We start from the raw sequence: 21499 nt of genomic DNA on the forward strand, positions 1-21499 counted from the left end.
CTTACTCACTTTTTTCTTTGTCGGGTGACCGAGTACTGATGACTAGCTATAGGCTTTGTCGTAGAGAGGTTTTTTTTTTTTTATATATATTTTTTATCCCACGATTTTGTAACCCATTTTTCACCCCTGTGTCAATCATCTAATGTGATCCTGGGCTCTATACACCCTCCGCCAACCTGGGGAGAGCAACGGACTTAACTCATGCTTCCTTCATGCTTGAGTGTCCAAGTTGCTCCTTTACACCTGACAGGGGGGAGTTTCCCTGGTTGGACGTAGCGCGTGGAAGGAACACGTTATTCCAACCAGTTCCTTTCCCCTCCATCAGGCGCCCCGGCTGGCCAGGGCGAGGCAGTTTAGAGACCAGGATTACTGCATGTTTTTGTGAGGGTATCTACCCTAGGGGACACGGGGAGAACATGCAAACTCCTCACAGAAAGGCCCTTTCGCCAACCCCGCCTTCGGGTATGGGCACTGGTGACGCGGAGGAGGAAACACGCCGCCAGCACCCACAGCGCCCCGAGCGGGAATCGAACCCAGGACCTTCTAGCTGTGAGGCGACAGCACTACCAACTGTGCCACCGTGCCCCCCTCACGTAGAGAGGTTTTTAATGGTCCTAAATGTGCAGAGCGTGTCAGCCCCACGGACCGAACAGAATATATTTCTGGGACAGTAAGCATTGTTGCATTCTGTGAACGCACTCGTGTTCTGTTCAGGATTGTAGGGATCGATGCGTTCTTTGAGATATTGTGGTGCCTGGCCGTTGAGAGCTTTGTAGGTGAGGAGGAGGATTTTGAACTGTATTTAACCAGGAGCCAGTGATGGTTCTGATCACATGGTTCTGTATTTAACCAGGAGCCAGTGATGGTTCTGATCACATGGTTCTCTGACCCCTAGTGTGGGGTTTCCTCAGCGTTACTACAGAGGAGTTCCAAATCTTTTTTCATTTAGTATTCATTCATTCGTTCATATCGTTAATGTAATAAATAAATACATCTATCCATCCATCCATTTTCATTTATGTATTTATTTATTACATTAACGACATCAACCCTAAGGGTTAGCAAAACAAATCAGATCTACAAGCTCACAGGCTAATGATTTTGGAGGTTTTGAAAATAGATGAAATCATGAAAAAACGACATACTATAGATAGCCCATGTTTTCAGACCGCATGCCGTTTTTCATGATTTTGCAGGATTTGAGGAAAAAGTGTAAAATAATTGACCTGTAAATTACAACAAAACAAACTAAGGCACTGGTGTGGTACTCCTGGTTTACCAGAACGGGGTTCAAGTCCCTGCAGTGCTCTGCTCAATTTGTTGTATTTTCGTTTATTTTAATTTTCTGCTCATTGTGTTGCCTTTTCATAGATTTATGTTCACTCCGAGACCAATACAATACTATAGTATGCCCTCCGACACCATGGACTATAGCCTTTTGCTTTTCCCCGATTTTCCCCTTTTTCAAATCCTCAGAAATCGCGAAAAACGACATACTATAGTATGCCCTCCGACACCATGGACTTTAGCCTTTTGCATTTCCTTGATATTCACCTTTTTTCAAATCCTCAACAATGATGAAGAATCGTGCACTATAGCGCGCCGCTCAATGACCGTTACCAATCCAATATCAATGACCTTGAGCAGTATAAATGACCTTCATAAGACTAGTAAATGACCTTGACCAGTATAAATTACCTTGACAAGTATAAATTACCTTGACCAATATAAATGACCTTCACCAGTATAAATAACGTTGACCAGTATAAATTACCTTGACCAGTATGCGGTCTGTGACCATGGACTTAAATTATTCAGACACATGCTGGAACTTTTTACGTTGAAATGTTTTATAGTTTCTGAGTTATTTAACTTAAATGCCCAATGCATTCTCTATGGCAATAGCACAAACTTCGGCATGCTACTAGTCCTACATACTTATACCTAGCAACCCCATTCTAGCCTACTTAGGTTCATCTTACGGTGGACATGTTTGCCTGAAAAGGAATCTTTGAAATGTTTCATAGTTTTAGAAATACAGTGCTTTCAAATTCACAAAAAAAAAAAAAAGGAAATAAAATTCAAAAAACGATGGGCTATAACATTTTTTTCAAATCCTCAAAAATGATGAAAAATGGCATGCTATAGTATGCAGTACGGTATGGGCTATAGCACATGTTCAAAAATGATGAAAAACTAGTTTTTTTTTTTTATATAAAATTCAAAAAACGATGGGCTATAACCCATGATTTTTTTTTCTTCATTTTTTTCAAATCCTCAAAAATGATGAAAAACGGCGTGCTATAGTATGCCGTACGGTATGGGCTATAGCCCATGTTCAAAAATGATGAAAAACGAGGATAAGAAAGAAAATCAAAAAACGATGGGCTATAACCCATCGTTTTTTTCATTTTTTCATTTTTTTCAAATGCTCAAAAATGATGAAAAACGGCGTGCTATATTATGGCGTACGATATGGGCTATAGCCCATGGTCCAAAATGATGAAAAAGGAGGATAATTATTATTTTTTCAAACAAAAAAAACAATGGCCTATAACCCATCGTTTTTTTCATTTTTTCATTTTTTTCAAATCCTCAAAAATGATGAAAAACGGCGTGCTACAGTATAGTATGCCGTACGATATGGGCTATAGCCCATATCCTCGCGGTGTATAGCGGTGTATGAGAATGGGTGTTGCGGAGGATGAGAGCATTCCTCTCATCCTCCGCAACACAATGCATTCTCTATGGCAATAGCACAAACTTTGGCATGCTACTAGTCCTACATACTTATACCTAGCAACCCCATTCTAGCCTACTTAGGTTCATCTTACGGTGGACATGTTTTCCTGAAAAGGAATCTTTGAAATGTTTCATAGTTTTAGAAATATAGTGCTTTCAAATTTGAGACATTTAACATGGGGCTCAATGGCAGCTCTATAGGCACGTCAAAAGTCACTTTCACCTAGAAACTCCATTCACACTTTTTATTATTCAGCTTACTGTGGAGACACATGCTGGAACTTTTTTTTTATTTTTAGGTTTTGTAGTTTATGAGTTATTTAACTTAAACGCCCAATGCATTCTCTATGGCAATAGCACAAAATTTGGCATGCTACTAGTCCTATACATACTTACACCTAGCAACCCCATTCTAGCCTACTTAGGTTCATCTTACGGTGGACATGTTTGCCTGAAAAGGAATCTTTGAAATGTTTCATAGTTTTAGAAATATAGTGCTTTCAAATTTGAGACATTTAACATGGGGCTCAATGGCAGCTCTATAGGCACGTCAAAAGTCACTTTCACCTAGAAACTACATTCACACTTTTTATTATTCAGCTTACTGTGGAGACACATGCTGGAACTTTTTTTTATTTTTAGGTTTTGTAGTTTATGAGTTATTTAACTTAAACGCCCAATGCATTCTCTATGGCAATAGCACAAAATTTGGCATGCTACTAGTCCTACATACTTACACCTAGCAACCCCATTCTAGCCTACTTAGGTTCATCTTACGGTGGACATGTTTGCCTGAAAAGGAATCTTTGAAATGTTTCATAGTTTTAGAAATATAGTGCTTTCAAATTTGAGACATTTAACATGGGGCTCAATGGCAGCTCTATAGGCACGTCAAAAGTCACTTTCACCTAGAAACTCCATTCACACTTTTTATTATTCAGCTTACTGTGGAGACACATGCTGGAACTTTTTTTTATTTTTATGTTTTGTAGTTTATGAGTTATTTAACTTAAACGCCCAATGCATTCTCTATGGCAATAGCACAAAATTTGGCATGCTACTAGTCCTACATACTTACACCTAGCAACCCCATTCTAGCCTACTTAGGTTCATCTTACGGTGGACATGTTTGCCTGAAAAGGAATCTTTGAAATGTTTCATAGTTTTAAAAATATAGTGCTTTCAAATTTGAGACATTTAACATGGGGCTCAATGGCAGCTCTATAGGCACGTCAAAAGTCACTTTCACCTAGAAACTCCATTCACACTTTTTATTATTCAGCTTACTGTGGAGACACATGCTGGAACTTTTTTTTATTTTTATGTTTTGTAGTTTATGAGTTATTTAACTTAAACGCCCAATGCATTCTCTATGGCAATAGCACAAAAGTTGGCATGCTACTAGTCCTACATACTTACACCTAGCAACCCCATTCTAGCCTACTTAGGTTCATCTTACGGTGGACATGTTTGCCTGAAAAGGAATCTTTGAAATGTTTCATAGTTTTAGAAATATAGTGCTTTCAAATTTGAGACATTTAACATGGGGCTCAATGGCAGCTCTATAGGCACGTCAAAAGTCACTTTCACCTAGAAACTCCATTCACACTTTTTATTATTCAGCTTACTGTGGAGACACATGCTGGAATTTTCTTTTATTTTTATGTTTTGTAGTTTATGATTTATTTAACTTAAACGCCCAATGCATTCTCTATGGCAATAGCACAAAATTTGGCATGCTACTAGTCCTACATACTTACACCTAGCAACCCCATTCTAGCCTACTTAGGTTCATCTTACGGTGGACATGTTTGCCTGAAAAGGAATCTTTGAAATGTTTCATAGTTTTTGAAATATAGTGCTTTCAAATTTGAGACATTTAACATGGGGCTCAATGGCAGCTCTATAGGCACGTCAAAAGTCACTTTCACCTAGAAACTCCATTCACACTTTTTATTATTCAGCTTACTGTGGAGACACATGCTGGAACTTTTTTTTATTTTTATGTTTTGTAGTTTATGAGTTATTTAACTTAAACGCCCAATGCATTCTCTATGGCAATAGCACAAAATTTGGCATGCTACTAGTCCTACATACTTACACCTAGCAACCCCATTCTAGCCTACTTAGGTTCATCTTACGGTGGACATGTTTGCCTGAAAAGGAATCTTTGAAATGTTTCATAGTTTTAGAAATATAGTGCTTTCAAATTTGAGACATTTAACATGGGGCTCAATGGCAGCTCTATAGGCACGTCAAAAGTCACTTTCACCTAGAAACTCCATTCACACTTTTTATTATTCAGCTTACTGTGGAGACACATGCTGGAACTTTTTTTTATTTTTATGTTTTGTAGTTTATGAGTTATTTAACTTAAACGCCCAATGCATTCTCTATGGCAATAGCACAAAATTTGGCATGCTACTAGTCCTACATACTTACACCTAGCAACCCCATTCTAGCCTACTTAGGTTCATCTTACGGTGGACATGTTTGCCTGAAAAGGAATCTTTGAAATGTTTCATAGTTTTAGAAATATAGTGCTTTCAAATTTGAGACATTTAACATGGGGCTCAATGGCAGCTCTATAGGCACGTCAAAAGTCACTTTCACCTAGAAACTCCATTCACACTTTTTATTATTCAGCTTACTGTGGAGACACATGCTGGAACTTTTTTTTATTTTTGGTTTTGTAGTTTATGAGTTATTTAACTTAAACGCCCAATGCATTCTCTATGGCAATAGCACAAAATTTGGCATGCTACTAGTCCTACATACTTACACCTAGCAACCCCATTCTAGCCTACTTAGGTTCATCTTACGGTGGACATGTTTGCCTTAAAAGGAATCTTTGAAATGTTTCATAGTTTTAGAAATATAGTGCTTTCAAATTTGAGACATTTAACATGGGGCTCAATGGCAGCTCTATAGGCACGTCAAAAGTCACTTTCACCTAGAAACTCCATTCACACTTTTTATTATTCAGCTTACTGTGGAGACACATGCTGGAACTTTTTTTTATTTTTAGGTTTTGTAGTTTATGAGTTATTTAACTTAAACGCCCAATGCATTCTCTATGGCAATAGCACAAAATTTGGCATGCTACTAGTCCTACATACTTACACCTAGCAACCCCATTCTAGCCTACTTAGGTTCATCTTACGGTGGACATGTTTGCCTGAAAAGGAATCTTTGAAATGTTTCATAGTTTTAGAAATATAGTGCTTTCAAATTTGAGACATTCAACATGGGGCTCAATGGCAGCTCTATAGGCACGTCAAAAGTCACTTTCACCTAGAAACTCCATTCACACTTTTTATTATTCAGCTTACTGTGGAGACACATGCTGGAACTTTTTTTTATTTTTATGTTTTGTAGTTTATGAGTTATTTAACTTAAACGCCCAATGCATTCTCTATGGCAATAGCACAAAATTTGGCATGCTACTAGTCCTACATACTTACACCTAGCAACCCCATTCTAGCCTACTTAGGTTCATCTTACGGTGGACATGTTTGCCTGAAAAGGAATCTTTGAAATGTTTCATAGTTTTAGAAATATAGTGCTTTCAAATTTGAGACATTTAACATGGGGCTCAATGGCAGCTCTATAGGCACGTCAAAAGTCACTTTCACCTAGAAACTCCATTCACACTTTTTATTATTCAGCTTACTGTGGAGACACATGCTGGAACTTTTTTTTATTTTTGGTTTTGTAGTTTATGAGTTATTTAACTTAAACGCCCAATGCATTCTCTATGGCAATAGCACAAAATTTGGCATGCTACTAGTCCTACATACTTACACCTAGCAACCCCATTCTAGCCTACTTAGGTTCATCTTACGGTGGACATGTTTGCCTTAAAAGGAATCTTTGAAATGTTTCATAGTTTTAGAAATATAGTGCTTTCAAATTTGAGACATTTAACATGGGGCTCAATGGCAGCTCTATAGGCACGTCAAAAGTCACTTTCACCTAGAAACTCCATTCACACTTTTTATTATTCAGCTTACTGTGGAGACACATGCTGGAACTTTTTTTTATTTTTAGGTTTTGTAGTTTATGAGTTATTTAACTTAAACGCCCAATGCATTCTCTATGGCAATAGCACAAAATTTGGCATGCTACTAGTCCTACATACTTACACCTAGCAACCCCATTCTAGCCTACTTAGGTTCATCTTACGGTGGACATGTTTGCCTGAAAAGGAATCTTTGAAATGTTTCATAGTTTTAGAAATATAGTGCTTTCAAATTTGAGACATTCAACATGGGGCTCAATGGCAGCTCTATAGGCACGTCAAAAGTCACTTTCACCTAGAAACTCCATTCACACTTTTTATTATTCAGCTTACTGTGGAGACACATGCTGGAACTTTTTTTTATTTTTATGTTTTGTAGTTTATGAGTTATTTAACTTAAACGCCCAATGCATTCTCTATGGCAATAGCACAAAATTTGGCATGCTACTAGTCCTACATACTTACACCTAGCAACCCCATTCTAGCCTACTTAGGTTCATTTTACGGTGGACATGTTTGCCTGAAAAGGAATCTTTGAAATGTTTCATAGTTTTAGAAATATAGTGCTTTCAAATTTGAGACATTTAACATGGGGCTCAATGGCAGCTCTATAGGCACGTCAAAAGTCACTTTCACCTAGAAACTCCATTCACACTTTTTATTATTCAGCTTACTGTGGAGACACATGCTGGAACTTTTTTTTATTTTTAGGTTTTGTAGTTTATGAGTTATTTAACTTAAACGCCCAATGCATTCTCTATGGCAATAGCACAAAAGTTGGCATGCTACTAGTCCTACATACTTACACCTAGCAACCCCATTCTAGCCTACTTAGGTTCATCTTATGGTGGACATGTTTGCCTGAAAAGGAATCTTTGAAATGTTTCATAGTTTTAGAAATATAGTGCTTTCAAATTTGAGACATTTAACATGGGGCTCAATGGCAGCTCTATAGGCACGTCAAAAGTCACTTTCACCTAGAAACTCCATTCACACTTTTTATTATTCAGCTTACTGTGGAGACACATGCTGGAACTTTTTTTTATTTTTATGTTTTGTAGTTTATGAGTTATTTAACTTAAACGCCCAATGCATTCTCTATGGCAATAGCACAAAATTTGGCATGCTACTAGTCCTACATACTTACACCTAGCAACCCCATTCTAGCCTACTTAGGTTCATCTTACGGTGGACATGTTTGCCTGAAAAGGAATCTTTGAAATGTTTCATAGTTTTAGAAATATAGTGCTTTCAAATTTGAGACATTTAACATGGGGCTCAATGGCAGCTCTATAGGCACGTCAAAAGTCACTTTCACCTAGAAACTCCATTCACACTTTTTATTATTCAGCTTACTGTGGAGACACATGCTGGAACTTTTTTTTATTTTTAGGTTTTGTAGTTCATGAGTTATTTAACTTAAACGCCCAATGCATTCTCTATGGCAATAGCACAGAATTTGGCATGCTACTAGTCCTACATACTTACACCTAGCAACCCCATTCTAGCCTACTTAGGTTCATCTTACGGTGGACATGTTTGCCTGAAAAGGAATCTTTGAAATGTTTCATAGTTTTAGAAATATAGTGCTTTCAAATTTGAGACATTTAACATGGGGCTCAATGGCAGCTCTATAGGCACGTCAAAAGTCACTTTCACCTAGAAACTCCATTCACACTTTTTATTATTCAGCTTACTGTGGAGACACATGCTGGAACTTTTTTTTATTTTTAGGTTTTGTAGTTTATGAGTTATTTAACTTAAACGCCCAATGCATTCTCTATGGCAATAGCACAAAATTTGGCATGCTACTAGTCCTACATACTTACACCTAGCAACCCCATTCTAGCCTACTTAGGTTCATCTTACGGTGGACATGTTTGCCTGAAAAGGAATCTTTGAAATGTTTCATAGTTTTAGAAATATAGTGCTTTCAAATTTGAGACATTTAACATGGGGCTCAATGGCAGCTCTATAGGCACGTCAAAAGTCACTTTCACCTAGAAACTCCATTCACACTTTTTATTATTCAGCTTACTGTGGAGACACATGCTGGAACTTTTTTTTATTTTTATGTTTTGTAGTTTATGAGTTATTTAACTTAAATGCCCAATTCATTCTCTATGGCAATAGCACAACATTTGGCATGCTACTAGTCCTACATACTTACACCTAGCAACCCCATTCTAGCCTACTTAGGTTCATCTTACGGTGGACATGTTTGCCTGAAAAGGAATCTTTGAAATGTTTCATAGTTTTAGAAATATAGTGCTTTCAAATTTGAGACATTTAACATGGGGCTCAATGGCAGCTCTATAGGCACGTCAAAAGTCACTTTCACCTAGAAACTCCATTCACACTTTTTATTATTCAGCTTACTGTGGAGACACATGCTGGAACTTTTTTTATTTTTAGGTTTTGTAGTTTATGAGTTATTTAACTTAAACGCCCAATGCATTATCTATGGCAATAGCACAAAATTTGGCATGCTACTAGTCCTACATACTTACACCTAGCAACCCCATTCTAGCCTACTTAGGTTCATCTTACGGTGGACATGTTTGCCTGAAAAGGAATCTTTGAAATGTTTCATAGTTTTAGAAATATAGTGCTTTCAAATTTGAGACATTTAACATGGGGCTCAATGGCAGCTCTATAGGCACGTCAAAAGTCACTTTCACCTAGAAACTCCATTCACACTTTTTATTATTCAGCTTACTGTGGAGACACATGCTGGAACTTTTTTTTATTTTTAGGTTTTGTAGTTTATGAGTTATTTAACTTAAACGCCCAATGCATTCTCTATGGCAATAGCACAAAATTTGGCATGCTACTAGTCCTACATACTTACACCTAGCAACCCCATTCTAGCCTACTTAGGTTCATCTTACGGTGGACATGTTTGCCTGAAAAGGAATCTTTGAAATGTTTCATAGTTTTAGAAATATAGTGCTTTCAAATGTGAGACATTTAACATGGGGCTCAATGGCAGCTCTATAGGCACGTCAAAAGTCACTTTCACCTAGAAACTCCATTCACACTTTTTATTATTCAGCTTACTGTGGAGACACATGCTGGAACTTTTTTTTATTTTTAGGTTTTGTAGTTTATGAGTTATTTAACTCAAACGCCCAATGCATTCTCTATGGCAATAGCACAAAATTTGGCATGCTACTAGTCCTACATACTTACACCTAGCAACCCCATTCTAGCCTACTTAGGTTCATCTTACGGTGGACATGTTTGCCTGAAAAGGAATCTTTGAAATGTTTCATAGTTTTAGAAATATAGTGCTTTCAAATTTGAGACATTCAACATGGGGCTCAATGGCAGCTCTATAGGCACGTCAAAAGTCACTTTCACCTAGAAACTCCATTCACACTTTTTATTATTCAGCTTACTGTGGAGACACATGCTGGAACTTTTTTTTATTTTTATGTTTTGTAGTTTATGAGTTATTTAACTTAAACGCCCAATGCATTCTCTATGGCAATAGCACAAAATTTGGCATGCTACTAGTCCTACATACTTACACCTAGCAACCCCATTCTAGCCTACTTAGGTTCATCTTACGGTGGACATGTTTGCCTGAAAAGGAATCTTTGAAATGTTTCATAGTTTTAGAAATATAGTGCTTTCAAATTTGAGACATTTAACATGGGGCTCAATGGCAGCTCTATAGGCACGTCAAAAGTCACTTTCACCTAGAAACTCCATTCACACTTTTTATTATTCAGCTTACTGTGGAGACACATGCTGGAACTTTTTTTTATTTTTGGTTTTGTAGTTTATGAGTTATTTAACTTAAACGCCCAATGCATTCTCTATGGCAATAGCACAAAATTTGGCATGCTACTAGTCCTACATACTTACACCTAGCAACCCCATTCTAGCCTACTTAGGTTCATCTTACGGTGGACATGTTTGCCTTAAAAGGAATCTTTGAAATGTTTCATAGTTTTAGAAATATAGTGCTTTCAAATTTGAGACATTTAACATGGGGCTCAATGGCAGCTCTATAGGCACGTCAAAAGTCACTTTCACCTAGAAACTCCATTCACACTTTTTATTATTCAGCTTACTGTGGAGACACATGCTGGAACTTTTTTTTATTTTTAGGTTTTGTAGTTTATGAGTTATTTAACTTAAACGCCCAATGCATTCTCTATGGCAATAGCACAAAATTTGGCATGCTACTAGTCCTACATACTTACACCTAGCAACCCCATTCTAGCCTACTTAGGTTCATCTTACGGTGGACATGTTTGCCTGAAAAGGAATCTTTGAAATGTTTCATAGTTTTAGAAATATAGTGCTTTCAAATTTGAGACATTCAACATGGGGCTCAATGGCAGCTCTATAGGCACGTCAAAAGTCACTTTCACCTAGAAACTCCATTCACACTTTTTATTATTCAGCTTACTGTGGAGACACATGCTGGAACTTTTTTTTATTTTTATGTTTTGTAGTTTATGAGTTATTTAACTTAAACGCCCAATGCATTCTCTATGGCAATAGCACAAAATTTGGCATGCTACTAGTCCTACATACTTACACCTAGCAACCCCATTCTAGCCTACTTAGGTTCATTTTACGGTGGACATGTTTGCCTGAAAAGGAATCTTTGAAATGTTTCATAGTTTTAGAAATATAGTGCTTTCAAATTTGAGACATTTAACATGGGGCTCAATGGCAGCTCTATAGGCACGTCAAAAGTCACTTTCACCTAGAAACTCCATTCACACTTTTTATTATTCAGCTTACTGTGGAGACACATGCTGGAACTTTTTTTTATTTTTAGGTTTTGTAGTTTATGAGTTATTTAACTTAAACGCCCAATGCATTCTCTATGGCAATAGCACAAAAGTTGGCATGCTACTAGTCCTACATACTTACACCTAGCAACCCCATTCTAGCCTACTTAGGTTCATCTTATGGTGGACATGTTTGCCTGAAAAGGAATCTTTGAAATGTTTCATAGTTTTAGAAATATAGTGCTTTCAAATTTGAGACATTTAACATGGGGCTCAATGGCAGCTCTATAGGCACGTCAAAAGTCACTTTCACCTAGAAACTCCATTCACACTTTTTATTATTCAGCTTACTGTGGAGACACATGCTGGAACTTTTTTTTATTTTTATGTTTTGTAGTTTATGAGTTATTTAACTTAAACGCCCAATGCATTCTCTATGGCAATAGCACAAAATTTGGCATGCTACTAGTCCTACATACTTACACCTAGCAACCCCATTCTAGCCTACTTAGGTTCATCTTACGGTGGACATGTTTGCCTGAAAAGGAATCTTTGAAATGTTTCATAGTTTTAGAAATATAGTGCTTTCAAATTTGAGACATTTAACATGGGGCTCAATGGCAGCTCTATAGGCACGTCAAAAGTCACTTTCACCTAGAAACTCCATTCACACTTTTTATTATTCAGCTTACTGTGGAGACACATGCTGGAACTTTTTTTTATTTTTAGGTTTTGTAGTTCATGAGTTATTTAACTTAAACGCCCAATGCATTCTCTATGGCAATAGCACAGAATTTGGCATGCTACTAGTCCTACATACTTACACCTAGCAACCCCATTCTAGCCTACTTAGGTTCATCTTACGGTGGACATGTTTGCCTGAAAAGGAATCTTTGAAATGTTTCATAGTTTTAGAAATATAGTGCTTTCAAATTTGAGACATTTAACATGGGGCTCAATGGCAGCTCTATAGGCACGTCAAAAGTCACTTTCACCTAGAAACTCCATTCACACTTTTTATTATTCAGCTTACTGTGGAGACACATGCTGGAACTTTTTTTTATTTTTATGTTTTGTAGTTTATGAGTTATTTAACTTAAACGCCCAATGCATTCTCTATGGCAATAGCACAAAATTTGGCATGCTACTAGTCCTACATACTTACACCTAGCAACCCCATTCTAGCCTACTTAGGTTCATCTTACGGTGGACATGTTTGCCTGAAAAGGAATCTTTGAAATGTTTCATAGTTTTAGAAATATAGTGCTTTCAAATTTGAGACATTTAACATGGGGCTCAATGGCAGCTCTATAGGCACGTCAAAAGTCACTTTCACCTAGAAACTCCATTCACACTTTTTATTATTCAGCTTACTGTGGAGACACATGCTGGAACTTTTTTTTATTTTTAGGTTTTGTAGTTTATGAGTTATTTAACTTAAACGCCCAATGCATTCTCTATGGCAATAGCACAAAATTTGGCATGCTACTAGTCCTACATACTTACACCTAGCAACCCCATTCTAGCCTACTTAGGTTCATCTTACGGTGGACATGTTTGCCTGAAAAGGAATCTTTGAAATGTTTCATAGTTTTAGAAATATAGTGCTTTCAAATTTGAGACATTTAACATGGGGCTCAATGGCAGCTCTATAGGCACGTCAAAAGTCACTTTCACCTAGAAACTCCATTCACACTTTTTATTATTCAGCTTACTGTGGAGACACATGCTGGAACTTTTTTTTATTTTTATGTTTTGTAGTTTATGAGTTATTTAACTTAAATGCCCAATTCATTCTCTATGGCAATAGCACAACATTTGGCATGCTACTAGTCCTACATACTTACACCTAGCAACCCCATTCTAGCCTACTTAGGTTCATCTTACGGTGGACATGTTTGCCTGAAAAGGAATCTTTGAAATGTTTCATAGTTTTAGAAATATAGTGCTTTCAAATTTGAGACATTTAACATGGGGCTCAATGGCAGCTCTATAGGCACGTCAAAAGTCACTTTCACCTAGAAACTCCATTCACACTTTTTATTATTCAGCTTACTGTGGAGACACATGCTGGAACTTTTTTTATTTTTAGGTTTTGTAGTTTATGAGTTATTTAACTTAAACGCCCAATGCATTATCTATGGCAATAGCACAAAATTTGGCATGCTACTAGTCCTACATACTTACACCTAGCAACCCCATTCTAGCCTACTTAGGTTCATCTTACGGTGGACATGTTTGCCTGAAAAGGAATCTTTGAAATGTTTCATAGTTTTAGAAATATAGTGCTTTCAAATTTGAGACATTTAACATGGGGCTCAATGGCAGCTCTATAGGCACGTCAAAAGTCACTTTCACCTAGAAACTCCATTCACACTTTTTATTATTCAGCTTACTGTGGAGACACATGCTGGAACTTTTTTTTATTTTTAGGTTTTGTAGTTTATGAGTTATTTAACTTAAACGCCCAATGCATTCTCTATGGCAATAGCACAAAATTTGGCATGCTACTAGTCCTACATACTTACACCTAGCAACCCCATTCTAGCCTACTTAGGTTCATCTTACGGTGGACATGTTTGCCTGAAAAGGAATCTTTGAAATGTTTCATAGTTTTAGAAATATAGTGCTTTCAAATGTGAGACATTTAACATGGGGCTCAATGGCAGCTCTATAGGCACGTCAAAAGTCACTTTCACCTAGAAACTCCATTCACACTTTTTATTATTCAGCTTACTGTGGAGACACATGCTGGAACTTTTTTTTATTTTTAGGTTTTGTAGTTTATGAGTTATTTAACTTAAACGCCCAATGCATTCTCTATGGCAATAGCACAAAATTTGGCATGCTACTAGTCCTACATACTTACACCTAGCAACCCCATTCTAGCCTACTTAGGTTCATCTTACGGTGGACATGTTTGCCTGAAAAGGAATCTTTGAAATGTTTCATAGTTTTAGAAATATAGTGCTTTCAAATTTGAGACATTTAACATGGGGCTCAATGGCAGCTCTATAGGCACGTCAAAAGTCACTTTCACCTAGAAACTCCATTCACACTTTTTATTATTCAGCTTACTGTGGAGACACATGCTGGAACTTTTTTTTATTTTTAGGTTTTGTAGTTCATGAGTTATTTAACTTAAACGCCCAATGCATTCTCTATGGCAATAGCACAAAATTTGGCATGCTACTAGTCCTACATACTTACACCTAGCAACCCCATTCTAGCCTACTTAGGTTCATCTTACGGTGGACATGTTTGCCTGAAAAGGAATCTTTGAAATGTTTCATAGTTTTAGAAATATAGTGCTTTCAAATTTGAGACATTTAACATGGGGCTCAATGGCAGCTCTATAGGCACGTCAAAAGTAACTTTCACCTAGAAACTCCATTCACACTTTTTATTATTCAGCTTACTGTGGAGACACATGCTGGAACTTTTTTTTATTTTTATGTTTTGTAGTTTATGAGTTATTTAACTTAAACGCCCAATGCATTCTCTATGGCAATAGCACAAAATTTGGCATGCTACTAGTCCTACATACTTACACCTAGCAACCCCATTCTAGCCTACTTAGGTTCATCTTACGGTGGACATGTTTGCCTTAAAAGGAATCTTTGAAATGTTTCATAGTTTTAGAAATATAGTGCTTTCAAATTTGAGACATTTAACATGGGGCTCAATGGCAGCTCTATAGGCACGTCAAAAGTCACTTTCACCTAGAAACTCCATTCACACTTTTTATTATTCAGCTTACTGTGGAGACACATGCTGGAACTTTTTTTTATTTTTAGGTTTTGTAGTTCATGAGTTATTTAACTTAAACGCCCAATGCATTCTCTATGGCAATAGCACAAAATTTGGCATGCTACTAGTCCTACATACTTACACCTAGCAACCCCATTCTAGCCTACTTAGGTTCATCTTACGGTGGACATGTTTGCCTGAAAAGGAATCTTTGAAATGTTTCATAGTTTTAGAAATATAGTGCTTTCAAATTTGAGACATTTAACATGGGGCTCAATGGCAGCTCTATAGGCACGTCAAAAGTCACTTTCACCTAGAAACTCCATTCACACTTTTTATTATTCAGCTTACTGTGGAGACACATGCTGGAACTTTTTTTTATTTTTATGTTTTGTAGTTTATGAGTTATTTAACTTAAACGCCCAATGCATTCTCTATGGCAATAGCACAAAATTTGGCATGCTACTAGTCCTACATACTTACACCTAGCAACCCCATTCTAGCCTACTTAGGTTCATCTTACGGTGGACATGTTTGCCTGAAAAGGAATCTTTGAAATGTTTCATAGTTTTAGAAATATAGTGCTTTCAAATTTGAGACATTTAACATGGGGCTCAATGGCAGCTCTATAGGCACGTCAAAAGTCACTTTCACCTAGAAACTCCATTCACACTTTTTATTATTCAGCTTACTGTGGAGACACATGCTGGAACTTTTTTTTATTTTTAGGTTTTGTAGTTTATGAGTTATTTAACTTAAACGCCCAATGCATTATCTATGGCAATAGCACAAAATTTGGCATGCTACTAGTCCTACATACTTACACCTAGCAACCCCATTCTAGCCTACTTAGGTTCATCTTACGGTGGACATGTTTGCCTGAAAAGGAATCTTTGAAATGTTTCATAGTTTTAGAAATATAGTGCTTTCAAATTTGAGACATTTAACATGGGGCTCAATGGCAGCTCTATAGGCACGTCAAAAGTCACTTTCACCTAGAAACTCCATTCACACTTTTTATTATTCAGCTTACTGTGGAGACACATGCTGGAACTTTTTTTTATTTTTAGGTTTTGTAGTTTATGAGTTATTTAACTTAAACGCCCAATGCATTCTCTATGGCAATAGCACAAAATTTGGCATGCTACTAGTCCTACATACTTACACCTAGCAACCCCATTCTAGCCTACTTAGGTTCATCTTACGGTGGACATGTTTGCCTGAAAAGGAATCTTTGAAATGTTTCATAGTTTAAAATATATAGTGCTTTCAAATTTGAGACATTTAACATGGGGCTCAATGGCAGCTCTATAGGCACGTCAAAAGTCACTTTCACCTAGAAACTCCATTCACACTTTTTATTATTCAGCTTACTGTGGAGACACATGCTGGAACTTTTTTTTATTTTTATGTTTTGTAGTTTATGAGTTATTTAACTTAAACGCCCAATGCATTCTCTATGGCAATAGCACAAAAGTTGGCATGCTACTAGTCCTACATACTTACACCTAGCAACCCCATTCTAGCCTACTTAGGTTCATCTTACGGTGGACATGTTTGCCTGAAAAGGAATCTTTGAAATGTTTCATAGTTTTAGAAATATAGTGCTTTCAAATTTGAGACATTTAACATGGGGCTCAATGGCAGCTCTATAGGCACGTCAAAAGTCACTTTCACCTAGAAACTCCATTCACACTTTTTATTATTCAGCTTACTGTGGAGACACATGCTGGAACTTTTTTTTATTTTTAGGTTTTGTAGTTTATGAGTTATTTAACTTAAACGCCCAATGCATTATCTATGGCAATAGCACAAAATTTGGCATGCTACTAGTCCTACATACTTACACCTAGCAACCCCATTCTAGCCTACTTAGGTTCATCTTACGGTGGACATGTTTGCCTGAAAAGGAATCTTTGAAATGTTTCATAGTTTTAGAAATATAGTGCTTTCAAATTTGAGACATTTAACATGGGGCTCAATGGCAGCTCTATAGGCACGTCAAAAGTCACTTTCACCTAGAAACTCCATTCACACTTTTTATTATTCAGCTTACTGTGGAGACACATGCTGGAACTTTTTTTTATTTTTAGGTTTTGTAGTTTATGAGTTATTTAACTTAAACGCCCAATGCATTATCTATGGCAATAGCACAAAATTTGGCATGCTACTAGTCCTACATACTTACACCTAGCAACCCCATTCTAGCCTACTTAGGTTCATCTTACGGTGGACATGTTTGCCTGAAAAGGAATCTTTGAAATGTTTCATAGTTTTAGAAATATAGTGCTTTCAAATTTGAGACATTTAACATGGGGCTCAATGGCAGCTCTATAGGCACGTCAAAAGTCACTTTCACCTAGAAACTCCATTCACACTTTTTATTATTCAGCTTACTGTGGAGACACATGCTGGAACTTTTTTTTATTTTTAGGTTTTGTAGTTTATGAGTTATTTAACTTAAACGCCCAATGCATTCTCTATGGCAATAGCACAAAATTTGGCATGCTACTAGTCCTACATACTTACACCTAGCAACCCCATTCTAGCCTACTTAGGTTCATCTTACGGTGGACATGTTTGCCTGAAAAGGAATCTTTGAAATGTTTCATAGTTTTAGAAATATAGTGCTTTCAAATTTGAGACATTTAACATGGGGCTCAATGGCAGCTCTATAGGCACGTCAAAAGTCACTTTCACCTAGAAACTCCATTCACACTTTTTATTATTCAGCTTACTGTGGAGACACATGCTGGAACTTTTTTTTATTTTTAGGTTTTGTAGTTTATGAGTTATTTAACTTAAACGCCCAATGCATTCTCTATGGCAATAGCACAACATTTGGCATGCTACTAGTCCTACATACTTACACCTAGCAACCCCAGTCTAGCCTACTTAGGTTCATCTTACGGTGGACATGTTTGCCTGAAAAGGAATCTTTGAAATGTTTCATAGTTTTAGAAATATAGTGCTTTCAAATTTGAGACATTTAACATGGGGCTCAATGGCAGCTCTATAGGCACGTCAAAAGTCACTTTCACCTAGAAACTCCATTCACACTTTTTATTATTCAGCTTACTGTGGAGACACATGCTGGAACTTTTTTTTATTTTTAGGTTTTGTAGTTTATGAGTTATTTAACTTAAACGCCCAATGCATTCTCTATGGCAATAGCACAAAATTTGGCATGCTACTAGTCCTACATACTTACACCTAGCAACCCCATTCTAGCCTACTTAGGTTCATCTTACGGTGGACATGTTTGCCTGAAAAGGAATCTTTGAAATGTTTCATAGTTTTAGAAATATAGTGCTTTCAAATTTGAGACATTTAACATGGGGCTCAATGGCAGCTCTATAGGCACGTCAAAAGTCACTTTCACCTAGAAACTCCATTCACACTTTTTATTATTCAGCTTACTGTGGAGACACATGCTGGAACTTTTTTTTATTTTTAGGTTTTGTAGTTTATGAGTTATTTAACTTAAACGCCCAATGCATTCTCTATGGCAATAGCACAAAATTTGGCATGCTACTAGTCCTACATACTTACACCTAGCAACCCCATTCTAGCCTACTTAGGTTCATCTTACGGTGGACATGTTTGCCTGAAAAGGAATCTTTGAAATGTTTCATAGTTTTAAAAATATAGTGCTTTCAAATTTGAGACATTTAACATGGGGCTCAATGGCAGCTCTATAGGCACGTCAAAAGTCACTTTCACCTAGAAACTCCATTCACACTTTTTATTATTCAGCTTACTGTGGAGACACATGCTGGAACTTTTTTTTATTTTTAGGTTTTGTAGTTTATGAGTTATTTAACTTAAACGCCCAATGCATTCTCTATGGCAATAGCACAAAATTTGGCATGCTACTAGTCCTACATACTTACACCTAGCAACCCCATTCTAGCCTACTTAGGTTCATCTTACGGTGGACATGTTTGCCTTAAAAGGAATCTTTGAAATGTTTCATAGTTTTAGAAATATAGTGCTTTCAAATTTGAGACATTTAACATGGGGCTCAATGGCAGCTCTATAGGCACGTCAAAAGTCACTTTCACCTAGAAACTCCATTCACACTTTTTATTATTCAGCTTACTGTGGAGACACATGCTGGAACTTTTTTTTATTTTTAGGTTTTGTAGTTCATGAGTTATTTAACTTAAACGCCCAATGCATTCTCTATGGCAATAGCACAAAATTTGGCATGCTACTAGTCCTACATACTTACACCTAGCAACCCCATTCTAGCCTACTTAGGTTCATCTTACGGTGGACATGTTTGCCTGAAAAGGAATCTTTGAAATGTTTCATAGTTTTAGAAATATAGTGCTTTCAAATTTGAGACATTTAACATGGGGCTCAATGGCAGCTCTATAGGCACGTCAAAAGTCACTTTCACCTAGAAACTCCATTCACACTTTTTATTATTCAGCTTACTGTGGAGACACATGCTGGAACTTTTTTTTATTTTTATGTTTTGTAGTTTATGAGTTATTTAACTTAAACGCCCAATGCATTCTCTATGGCAATAGCACAAAATTTGGCATGCTACTAGTCCTACATACTTACACCTAGCAACCCCATTCTAGCCTACTTAGGTTCATCTTACGGTGGACATGTTTGCCTGAAAAGGAATCTTTGAAATGTTTCATAGTTTTAGAAATATAGTGCTTTCAAATTTGAGACATTTAACATGGGGCTCAATGGCAGCTCTATAGGCACGTCAAAAGTCACTTTCACCTAGAAACTCCATTCACACTTTTTATTATTCAGCTTACTGTGGAGACACATGCTGGAACTTTTTTTTATTTTTAGGTTTTGTAGTTTATGAGTTATTTAACTTAAACGCCCAATGCATTATCTATGGCAATAGCACAAAATTTGGCATGCTACTAGTCCTACATACTTACACCTAGCAACCCCATTCTAGCCTACTTAGGTTCATCTTACGGTGGACATGTTTGCCTGAAAAGGAATCTTTGAAATGTTTCAAAGTTTTAGAAATATAGTGCTTTCAAATTTGAGACATTTAACATGGGGCTCAATGGCAGCTCTATAGGCACGTCAAAAGTCACTTTCACCTAGAAACTCCATTCACACTTTTTATTATTCAGCTTACTGTGGAGACACATGCTGGAACTTTTTTTTATTTTTAGGTTTTGTAGTTTATGAGTTATTTAACTTAAACGCCCAATGCATTCTCTATGGCAATAGCACAAAATTTGGCATGCTACTAGTCCTACATACTTACACCTAGCAACCCCATTCTAGCCTACTTAGGTTCATCTTACGGTGGACATGTTTGCCTGAAAAGGAATCTTTGAAATGTTTCATAGTTTAAAAAATATAGTGCTTTCAAATTTGAGACATTTAACATGGGGCTCAATGGCAGCTCTATAGGCACGTCAAAAGTCACTTTCACCTAGAAACTCCATTCACACTTTTTATTATTCAGCTTACTGTGGAGACACATGCTGTAACTTTTTTTTACTTTTTATATTTTGTAGTTTATGAGTTATTTAACTTAAACGCCCAATGCATTCTCTATGGCAATAGCACAAAAGTTGGCATGCTACTAGTCCTACATACTTACACCTAGCAACCCCATTCTAGCCTACTTAGGTTCATCTTACGGTGGACATGTTTGCCTGAAAAGGAATCTTTGAAATGTTTCATAGTTTTAGAAATATAGTGCTTTCAAATTTGAGACATTTAACATGGGGCTCAATGGCAGCTCTATAGGCACGTCAAAAGTCACTTTCACCTAGAAACTCCATTCACACTTTTTATTATTCAGCTTACTGTGGAGACACATGCTGGAACTTTTTTTTATTTTTAGGTTTTGTAGTTTATGAGTTATTTAACTTAAACGCCCAATGCATTATCTATGGCAATAGCACAAAATTTGGCATGCTACTAGTCCTACATACTTACACCTAGCAACCCCATTCTAGCCTACTTAGGTTCATCTTACGGTGGACATGTTTGCCTGAAAAGGAATCTTTGAAATGTTTCATAGTTTTAGAAATATAGTGCTTTCAAATTTGAGACATTTAACATGGGGCTCAATGGCAGCTCTATAGGCACGTCAAAAGTCACTTTCACCTAGAAACTCCATTCACACTTTTTATTATTCAGCTTACTGTGGAGACACATGCTGGAACTTTTTTTTATTTTTAGGTTTTGTAGTTTATGAGTTATTTAACTTAAACGCCCAATGCATTAT

The sequence above is a fragment of the Protomyctophum parallelum genome (genome assembly GCF_964188405.1).
Source record: "Protomyctophum parallelum genome assembly, chromosome: 20".
Lineage (NCBI taxonomy): Eukaryota > Metazoa > Chordata > Actinopteri > Myctophiformes > Myctophidae > Protomyctophum > Protomyctophum parallelum.